This window comes from Phaseolus vulgaris, chromosome 2, assembly GCF_051622355.1.
Source record: "Phaseolus vulgaris cultivar YP4 chromosome 2, ASM5162235v1, whole genome shotgun sequence".
In the NCBI taxonomy this organism is placed as follows: domain Eukaryota; kingdom Viridiplantae; phylum Streptophyta; class Magnoliopsida; order Fabales; family Fabaceae; genus Phaseolus; species Phaseolus vulgaris.
The window spans coordinates 22300850-22310588 of record NC_143499.1 but is presented as its reverse complement, the minus strand read 5'-3'; positions in this window follow the sequence as shown (position 1 = coordinate 22310588).

Below are 9739 nucleotides of genomic sequence, written 5' to 3'. Positions count from 1 at the left end.
GGGTACTGAATCTCCCTTATATGGTCGGCATTCAACAAATTTTGAGTCTCTATTATGATGATTAGGCGTCTTTCTTCATTGAATTTCCTCCTCCTCTGCACCATTGGTCGAGCCCTGCTATCCATAGTGAGCCTGTGGCATAGGAAATCAGGGTCTATCCCAGGCATGTCAGCGGAGGACCATGTGAACGCATCCAGGTGCCTGGGTATCACCCCAGCTATTTGGTCCTGCAACTCCTGACATAGCGAGGCGCCGAGCTTGAACGTCTTTCCTTCAATTTCTCTCTCCTGGACATCCCCAACTGGTCCCGACCGTTGTTTATGGCCTATCTCGACTTTAAAGACTTCGGCCACCTTTCCCTCATGAGAAATAGTGGCAGAGCTGAAACTCCTTCTATTCCTCAGGCTACTCTCAAAGCACTTACGAGTAGTCTTTTGGTTGGACTTTATCGTAATTACCCTTCCCTCGAGGGATGGTAGCTTCATTTTCATGTGCTTCGTAGAAGCCGCCGCTCCTGACCTGTTCAACGAGGGCCTTCCCAACAGCAGGTTATAAGCAGAGGGAGTGTTAACCACAACATACCTGACAACGATAGTTCTGGCTGCTTCCTCATCTGAAAAAGTCGTCCTCAAGTCAATATAGCCCCTAACCTCCACTTGGTCTCTTGCGAAGCCAACTAAGCACCCATAATGCGACCTCAGCTGATCAGGGGATAACAAACATGGACCAAAACAGCACATCCGCCGAGCTCCCCTGGTCAATGAGAACCTGATGCACCTTTCTCCCCACCATAACAATGGATATCACTACCGGGTCATTGTCGTGAGGGACTACACCCACCAAGTCTGCCTTTGTGAAGTAGAGGTCTAACTCTGGCATATCATCGTGATCTCTTACTTCCAACGAAATCACCGCTCTTGTGTACCTTTTGCGCTTGGTAGTCATGTTGCCTCCCCTAGAAAACCCACCCGAGATCGTATTTATCTCGGCGTGCACGGAGACCTCGTGTGCCTCGTCCCTTTGGACGACTTCCCCCTGGGCTCTCCTTAGCCGGCTTTAAGGTATTCTTTCAAGAAATCGTCTTTCAACAGCTCGGCCAATTGGTATCCTAGAGCCATGCACCGCTCAATTTCATGCCCGAACCCTTTGTGGAACTCACACCAAATATCTTTTCTTCCCCCCAAATTTCTATCAGCCTTTTGGGGGAACCTCATCTTTTCGGCCACTGCAGGTATGCTTATCAGCTCCTTGTATAATATGCGGAACTTGGGACGAAACTCCTCTTCTTTGCCTCCTGCCTTGAACTAGCCCTTCCCGTAAGAGACATGTATAACTTCTATCTTCTTCCCGGCCGAGGTCTCATTAACCCTTAAAGGTCGGGAAGCTTTAATAGCCTCCTTTGGCTTAGCCAGCCCAGAATGTGAACCATTGTTTCTATCCATCACAACTTCTTCAGCATTAATGTGGGCGATCACTCTTCGTCTGATTACGGAGAAGGTCTCTGTTGGATTTTTGATAAGCTGGAAAGACCCCTTGCTCAAAGGCGGACACCATGACGTTCTCATCATGAGTTCGGAGTCTCCCAGTGAGAGCCCAAAATCAGTTCAAATAATCCTTCAACGTCTCCCCTTCCCTCTGGCGTACATTGAAGAGGTCATATAGGAGTGGGGGTTTGACCCGGTTGGCATAAAACTGCTATCGAAACAGTTTAGCGAACTATGCTAAAATAGATAATATGGTCGTCTGGTAGTCCATTGAACCACTCTATCGCCGTATCCGTGAAAGTGCCCATGAACATCTTGCACCTCACTGCATCTGACCCACCCAAGATGATCATTTGGGCATTAAATGCAGTAAGATGACTTTCAGGGTCTTACCGCCGGTTCACCGAAAACGTCTTCGTGCATCTACGACAATCTCACGCCCAAGAATTTGTGTGTTCACTTGTGTTTTCCTTCCGATTGAACACCTAAAAACACAAAGACAAAGGGCGCCCTAGAGGTTGTTTGCACTCCGACGTTCAAATCAATCTTAGGGCTAAGAAACACCAAAACTGTTAAGCGTAAAAGTTTTGTGTCACTATGTGTTTTAAGAGGCGTAAATAAATAGCGTACTTTACTAAGTTTGTTACTTCCCTTTATATAGCCTAGGGTTTTCACTGTTTCCGTTACCCAAAATAGCCTTCCTGAGGGGGTGAGCCCCAGTGCCTCTGTTACCCACTCTTACGATAACCTAGCGCGTGGGGTTCCCTAACTGGAGTGCAACCTCTGATAGGATGACCACCTGGATGCCTCCTCGTGCACCTGATCTCTGGGGTCACCCGTCTTGGGAGCGCCCTAGCTGTTCACGTGCCATGCATGCAACTCATCGCTGGAACGTGACCCTCACAGGTCGTATCCTTTCCAGTGGCTTTATACTTGTGTTACACCTGAACGCGTCATCCACTCCACACGCATGGACTCTGTGGTATCTAGAGTTTAGGTGTGCTCTTGTTTAATTTTGAGTTGTGTTGCACTTTTAATTCAAGAGCTCTATAATTCTTGTTGTTTACATTTCTGTTTTTAGGCTTATTTTGAGTTTTATTGTTGTTTTCTTAATTGTGCCTATCATGTGTTTGTGTTTTTTCCTTTTTGAATCCATACAAGTTTTGTCATAGTCATGTTTTTCCAAGAATGTCATCACTTCTTGTAGTACTTTTATTTAATTTTTTGTTTCTTGCTTTGGTGTAATACAGTTTTCTGAGTTTGATACTTGATCCTTTGTGCATTTTCTGTTTTAGTATTGAGTTCATACTTGTATTTTAGACCTATACAAGTTCCTATACATCATTTCCATTATGTCTTTGCTAGTTCTTAATTTTGTTTTTCATTCCTGTTAGGATTCCTCTGTTTTTTTTTCTTCTGAAAACGTGCTTACTGTTTCGATTTATTGCAATTGATTTAATCATTGAAATTTATGAAATTCTGGATTTGTGTTCTTCAAAGTGTTATAAAACAGTAGAAAAAAGAAGTACTTCAAAATTCAAAGTACAAAAAAAAATGATAAATCAAAAACAAAAAGTGTGCAATTCTGTCGAAAAAAATGCGGTAAACTGGCAGAGATTTTGAAAAATTTATCTCAATTAATTGGCTTACTGTTTTTTAGTAATTCCAGTGCCATTGTTGAGCTAAGATCTTGAACTTTCTGTGGTTAAAATTTCATAATCCAGTTCGCTTTATATCGTTCCAGTTAAATCAGTGAACATCAAGCACAGTTTGCATAAAAAATATTTTCCAGTAGCTCTGTTTTTTGTTTTCTTCATCTACTCTAGTGCTTTTCTTTAGGTATCTTTTGTGTGCCTTCTTTTTCACTGAGTACCTTATTTTGTTGCTTGTCTTTTATTCATTACTCTTTGAGTTTGTCATATATCTTGTATTCCTTTTGTGATAGCCTTTTATTGCTTATACCTTTTCTTGCTTGTCTTTCATTATTCATTGGTTTTGTGGTGAAGTGCTTTGAAGATTGTGTGCTCTTGCTTTAACATATTTCATTTGAGGTTACTCAAGGCCTCAAGATCAGCTTGGTCAAGGGAGTATTCTTTCTTTGAGAGTGATTTTCAGTGCCACTTCACTTCGGCAGTTGGTTCCAAATTCTTTTGACTAACTTTGTTTTCTTAACTTTGTTTGCTGTTTTCTTTTCCAAATGGCTTCATATTACAGTGATGAGTGTTACAACCAGCATTCTCCTAGCAAAGCTTCTGTCCTTGGTGAATTAAAGGAGGCCAAGCAAGCTCTTACACAAAAGGATGAAGCTATTAGACGGTTGGAGGAAAGATTGCAACACCTTGAAATGAAGCAAGCTAGGTCCTCTCTTTTTATTCATGGAGAGCATCATCATCATAGACCTTCATCAAGAGGCTCTTCCAATGATCATGGCCGTGAAGAAGAACATAGAAGAAGGAGGCCTCAACCCAACTTTCATGGATATAGACCACCTCATGCTCATGAAGATAAACGTGAAGATGGCTACTACCGTGATGCAAAGGCCAAGCTACCTTCGGTCAAAGTTCCTAGTTTCAATGGGGATAGTGATCCTACTGTGTATCTAGATTGGGAGGCTAAATGTGAACATATTTTTGACCTCCATGAGATCCTAGATGAGCACAAATATAAGCTAGCCACATTAGAATTTAGTGATTATGCCAAAGAATGGTGGCATAAAATTGTAATGGACATTATATATCGCAAGAAACCTCCCGTGGTTTCTTGGAATATTTTGAAAGAGTGTATGTGTGCGAGGTTTGTTCCTCCTTCTAGGAAGGAACACTTGTTGAAGTTCCGAAGGCTTCCTCAAGGACATAGGATGGTAGATGAATACTTTAAAGATTTTGAAACAACTTTGACTAAAATGAATATGCATGCTAATGAAGAGTCAAAGATAAAATGGTTTGTACGTGGTTTGAGAAGAGATATTAGAGAATTTGTAGAATTAAATGAGTACTCTTCTTTAAAGAAAGTGTTTCGCAAAGCCATCAAGGTGGAATCCTATCTTTTGAAAACAACTTTCAAAAATACTCATGATGATGATTTCTACAACTCTTCTAGGAAGGATGCCAACAAAATTTCTACTCAAAATTCTCCTTCCAATTTTTCCAAACAAACCATGTTTCCAAAAAAAGTTTCTACTACAAATCCTTCTACTCCTAAGTCACCTACCAAAACTTCAAATATCAAATGTTTTAAATGTTTAGGTTTTGGGCACATAGCTCTTCATTATCCACAAAAGCAAATCTTAAAGATAAACAAGGTAAAACAAGACTTAATTCACTCACCTACCACAAGTAAAAATGAAAAAGACAAAGAAGGCCAAATTGACATGGGTCTTATCCTTCCACATCCAAGGTGTTTTCCTTCCTTATCTTTTTCATTACCAAAGGTTCTTATTTCAACACCATCTTGGTTAAAGAATGTTAGGGATGATTTCATACCTCCTAATGGTTTTCACCATTTAAGACGTCTTTTTCCAAAACATATTATCATTCCCAAACAAATTTTTCCAACTTGGTCGATTTCTAGAACCTCCTTTTCTGAAATCCCTTTGTTTACAAATGCTAAGTCATGTTTACCTTTTTCTTCCACTTTTAATTATAAAAATAAACTGACTTTGTTATATGCAGGGATTCAGAATTCGTGGACGAATTCTCTCCAACTCGAGGAGTATGATGAGAATCAAATAAAGGAGGCTTTTATTAATGGAGGAAGAGGACATTCACCTTCACATTTGAAGTTCTTCCTTCTAGTCTTCTCAAAATTAAAAGAAGACATAAAATAAAGAGAGGATCAAGCCTAATGCCAAAGAAGTCTACAAGCTTTCAAGAATGGGCTTCAATTAAATATCTCTCTTTATAGTTTCTTTTAATATGTAAATAATATAGAATAGTGTTTAGAAAGGTGCTTAGAGGGAAACATTAGACACCTCTTTTGTAAAAGCATCTTTAGGCTTTAGTTTAGAAAATTCTAGAAGCTTGGGGAGTGAGCTTAGTAAGGGGGGCGTGATCTTAGGAGCATTTTGGGTAGCTTAGGGAATAAGCTATGACCAGCCCTTGCTCCTATAAAAGGAGGGCTTAGGTCCTTCACAATTCAGATTAGAAATTGGTAATAGAGAAACTCTACTCAATTTGAGAGAGAATTGTGAGAACTTGTCTTCTCCTTCACCTTGTCTTATCTTCAGTGCATTTGGTTCTCTCAAGTGGCGGCACTAGCTCACTTATCTTGGAGCCTTCACCATCCAAGTGGCGTGATCATAAAACCAAGTCCTTCATCTCCATAAGTTCTTCTTTCTTTCATCTCCTAGCTCATTTGAATCTAAAACATGTCTTAGTTTACTTTTCTAGCATTTTCATTCGGTATTTTAGTTTGTTTCTGAATTTGCTTCGGTTCATCTTCTCCTTGGCTATTTCCATTTGTTTCTTCTTCATTTCTAGTTGTTTTGTTCGGTTCAATTCTGTTCTTGAGCTTTTTAAACGGTGCTTTTGCTTTTATACACATTTTAATCGGTTCAATTGGCAATAGATGGATCTTCCATATGAGTTTGGTGTTTGGTGCAAGTTTTGGTGAGTTCTTGAAACATAGAACATTGATCCAATTCTATTAAAAGTGCCTAAGCTATCTCCAACTCAAGTTAATTCCATAGAATGTCAAAGAATCATCTCTATTTGGCTAGTGGATTCATATCAACTCTCGTGAACTAGACTTCTCCCTTTCTGATAACTGGTATGTGGTCTGGGATCCACCTCTCGTGGCCCAGCTCTGTTGTTCAGGTCCCTGATGTCCGACCTCTCCACACTGCCAGTGGCACGTCGGTACATCCTGGTGACTGATGTCTGACCACTCTTCGGTTCCTTAGCGCACGTTCCTTGCGAGACACTGACCCACGCTGCTCGTGGGACCCCGCTTACATGGCCCCAACAATACTAGTGATCAACGACGCCCGAGGACTGGTCGGTACACAAACCCCCAATCTCGAGTTGTAACTTGTTCAACGAAGAGACTAAGTTCTCGCCCTTGGTGACCTACGTGGCTCTGTATGACAGGACATGAATAGCACGTCGAAGTGACGCCTCTCTGAGCCTGTTTTAACTGCGCACATGTCTTTTGATCAACGGTTAGGGCTTAACGTCGCTTGCGCTTCTTAGTTTACGTTAAATATTCGAAAACGCGCGCTTCCAATCACTATTCCATCATTCTCTGAAACACCCTTGATTGCTTCGTCTTCTTCCTCGAGCGCTCTCGTGTTTCCCTCTACAAATTCTAGAACTTTCATCCTACTTGATCAAAAGGTACGAACTTTACCCATTGATCGCCTTTATTTATCAATTTCGATGCTTGATAATTGTGCAGGGAGAGTTCTCCTCACGTTGTTCCAACAATCTTATAAGGGCTTCAAAGGGAAGTTTTTCAGAGTGTGTTGCACTGACCATGACCGCACCCTCCTAGATGGCTTCCCACTCTACTGGGTGAGGAAGTTAGGGTTCAAGAAACCTAGGACTCTTGATGATGTGATTCCACTAGCCATGTAGAGAAAGGTTCTTGACCTTCTTAGGAATCACCTTGAGTTGGACATTATAGAGGCACTTTTCTTAGAGTTGGATCATTGTTCTAAGACAAGAACTCACCAAAAACTAGTACCAAATCCCAAACTCATTTGGATGAACCAATTATAGTCAAATTGAACCAAACAAAAGAGGTAGAATTAAGAAGTACCGAACAGAATTGCATAAGAACACATTTCAACCGAACAAAATGAAATTAAAAGGCAAAGAACAAAACATAGGTGCTGGAAAATTAAGAACAGCCGAACCAAAAACAAGACAACAAGCTTAGAACAAAGAATTAACAAAGAAGAAAGGAAGGAGAGAAGAAATGCTCATGAAGATGGAAGGAGGATGGATGATCTCGCCACTAGAAGTGTGGAATGCTCCTAGATGAGAGTGATGCCGCCACTTGAGGACTCCATTGATCCATCAAGATAAGACTAGAGAAGAAGGCTCAAAGCTCTCCAAAGTTCACTCAAAATTTGAGTAGAGTTTTCTTAGATTAATTCCAATTTGAATTTTACAAAGGAAGCACCTCTATTTATAGCCTAAGGTGCTGAAAAATAGGTGGGAAATTTCAAATAAACTCATTTGAAATTCCCACCAAAAACAAGTCACATGGGAGGTGTGACCTTTTTCTACTATGATACCTCCCAAAAACTACACCTACACCACTCTCCTAAGTCACATGGGTAATGTGACTTTATTTTACATTTTCACACTCCTTTATTTAATAACCACACCTCCTAAAACTATACAAGAGTATTTCAAAGCTTGGCCTTGCCCCTCATGGGATGGACTTGGGCTCTTTGGGCTTTGGCCTTCTTGGGCTTGGGCTTGGGCTTTGGGCTTGGGCCTCATCTTTATTTTATGTCTTCTTTTAATTTTGAGAAGACTAGAAGGAAGAACTTCAAATGTGAGGGTGGATGTCCTCTTCCTCCATTAATAAAAGCCTCCTTTATTTGATTCTCATCACTTGAGGAACTAACTCCTCATGATCGCGAATTTTGTCAGGACCTTGCTAGCCTGGGAGTGGTGTTCAACACTGTCCAACTGATCAAGCATGAGTATGATGCTGAGGCCCTCAAGGGCTACATTGGTATCGTCTTCACCCTGTCTTGCTTGGTTGTGTCTGTTATCGTACTATTATGCTTGTACATTCTGCCTCTTTATATTCGTATGTTTACCCCCGTGTTCTGGATTCCTAACATCTTGTATTCTGAAATTTGTACATAGGGATGGTGCTAAATGAGGAGAAACAGGCCAAGCTGCCTGACGCCCGTACTCGCCGTCAAGGGGTGTCTTGGGTTATGGGTACCTCTGCTCCTCATGCCCTTGTCTCTGCCACTGTTGCGCCCTCCCCTATTCCTTTCACTCCTATTGTTGCGGTCCCTCTTGCCGCCGCCCAAGCATCACCTACTCCACCTCCCTGTGAGAGAAGGGTAGTGGAGATCGAATCTGATGAGGACTCCGCTAAGGGGTCGGTCTTCAAGAGGCTTAAGCCTACGACGCCGACGGCCTCCCACTCCTCCATTGCTGGTCACCCGACATCGCTCCGAGACCAAACGCCAAACACTTCCTCGCCCCCTGACCTCTTCGCGCTTGAAGATGGCAGTGAGAGCGCCCCTACAGCCCCATCCGCCCTCGAACTGTCCGCTGTCCTACATGTCCTCAAAGGCTTCTAACTAGCGGTGACGGAGGACTCGGATGAGACCGCGGCGAGGGAAAGGCTAGGTCTCAACTTTGGCGATCTCCTTGCTCAATCCAACGCCTTCATAACTAGGACTGAGGTGAGGGTGGCACTGGTAGAGGCCAAAGCTAAGGAGGAAACGGCCCTGCTGGCCCGTGCGTTCGCTACCCGCGAGACTGCCCTGAAGCAGGAGTTGACTAGCCTCCACCAAGCTGAAAAGGACCTCTCCATACGACTTCATGACAAGAGCCAAGAGGTTCTCAAGCTGGAGGAAAAAATCCTACCCTTGCGAACCCGGGCCATCGAGTTGGAAGAGGCGGCTAAGCCATCTAAAGCCAAGATGGTGAGGCTTGAAGATAGGTCCACCAATCAAGAAGTGCAACTGGGTCGTGTAAAGGCCGAGCTCCTTCAACAAGTCGAGAGGTTCAAAAAAGCTGAGGCTGAGCTGACCGAGGATGTTGTTGATGCTTATGTCGCGGGGTTCGAGGACGCCCTTGCTTAGGTTGCCTGCACGCACCCCGAGATGGACGCCTCACCCTTCGCAGCGTCAAACTGTGTTGTAGACGGGCAGATCGTTCCAAGGGCTCCACCCTCTTAGCTTGTACTTGGTTACCAAACGAACAGTTTCTATTATTCGCTTGTAACTTACTTGCTCGGATGCTTTGCTGCTTTAACTTCCTTGATCTTGATTTGACTAAAAATTGCTTTTTTATCTTACTCAATTGTTAACTTGTGGTGCCTGGCACCGCGATGCTTCTACTAGCGCCTTTGGTACCCTGCCCTTGCTGTATAAAACTAAAAGGGGGTTTAACTGTGAATTAGGTCGTTCAGCCTTGACGTTCTCACTCAAGGGAGGGAGGTGTTCTCTACAAACCTGCCTTTCCCCTCACGAGACTTCTAACGCAAGGGAAACAATTCCTTAATTTACCTCAACTTCGCTCAAAGGCGAGGAGGATTTATCTGGTGAACTATTTCGT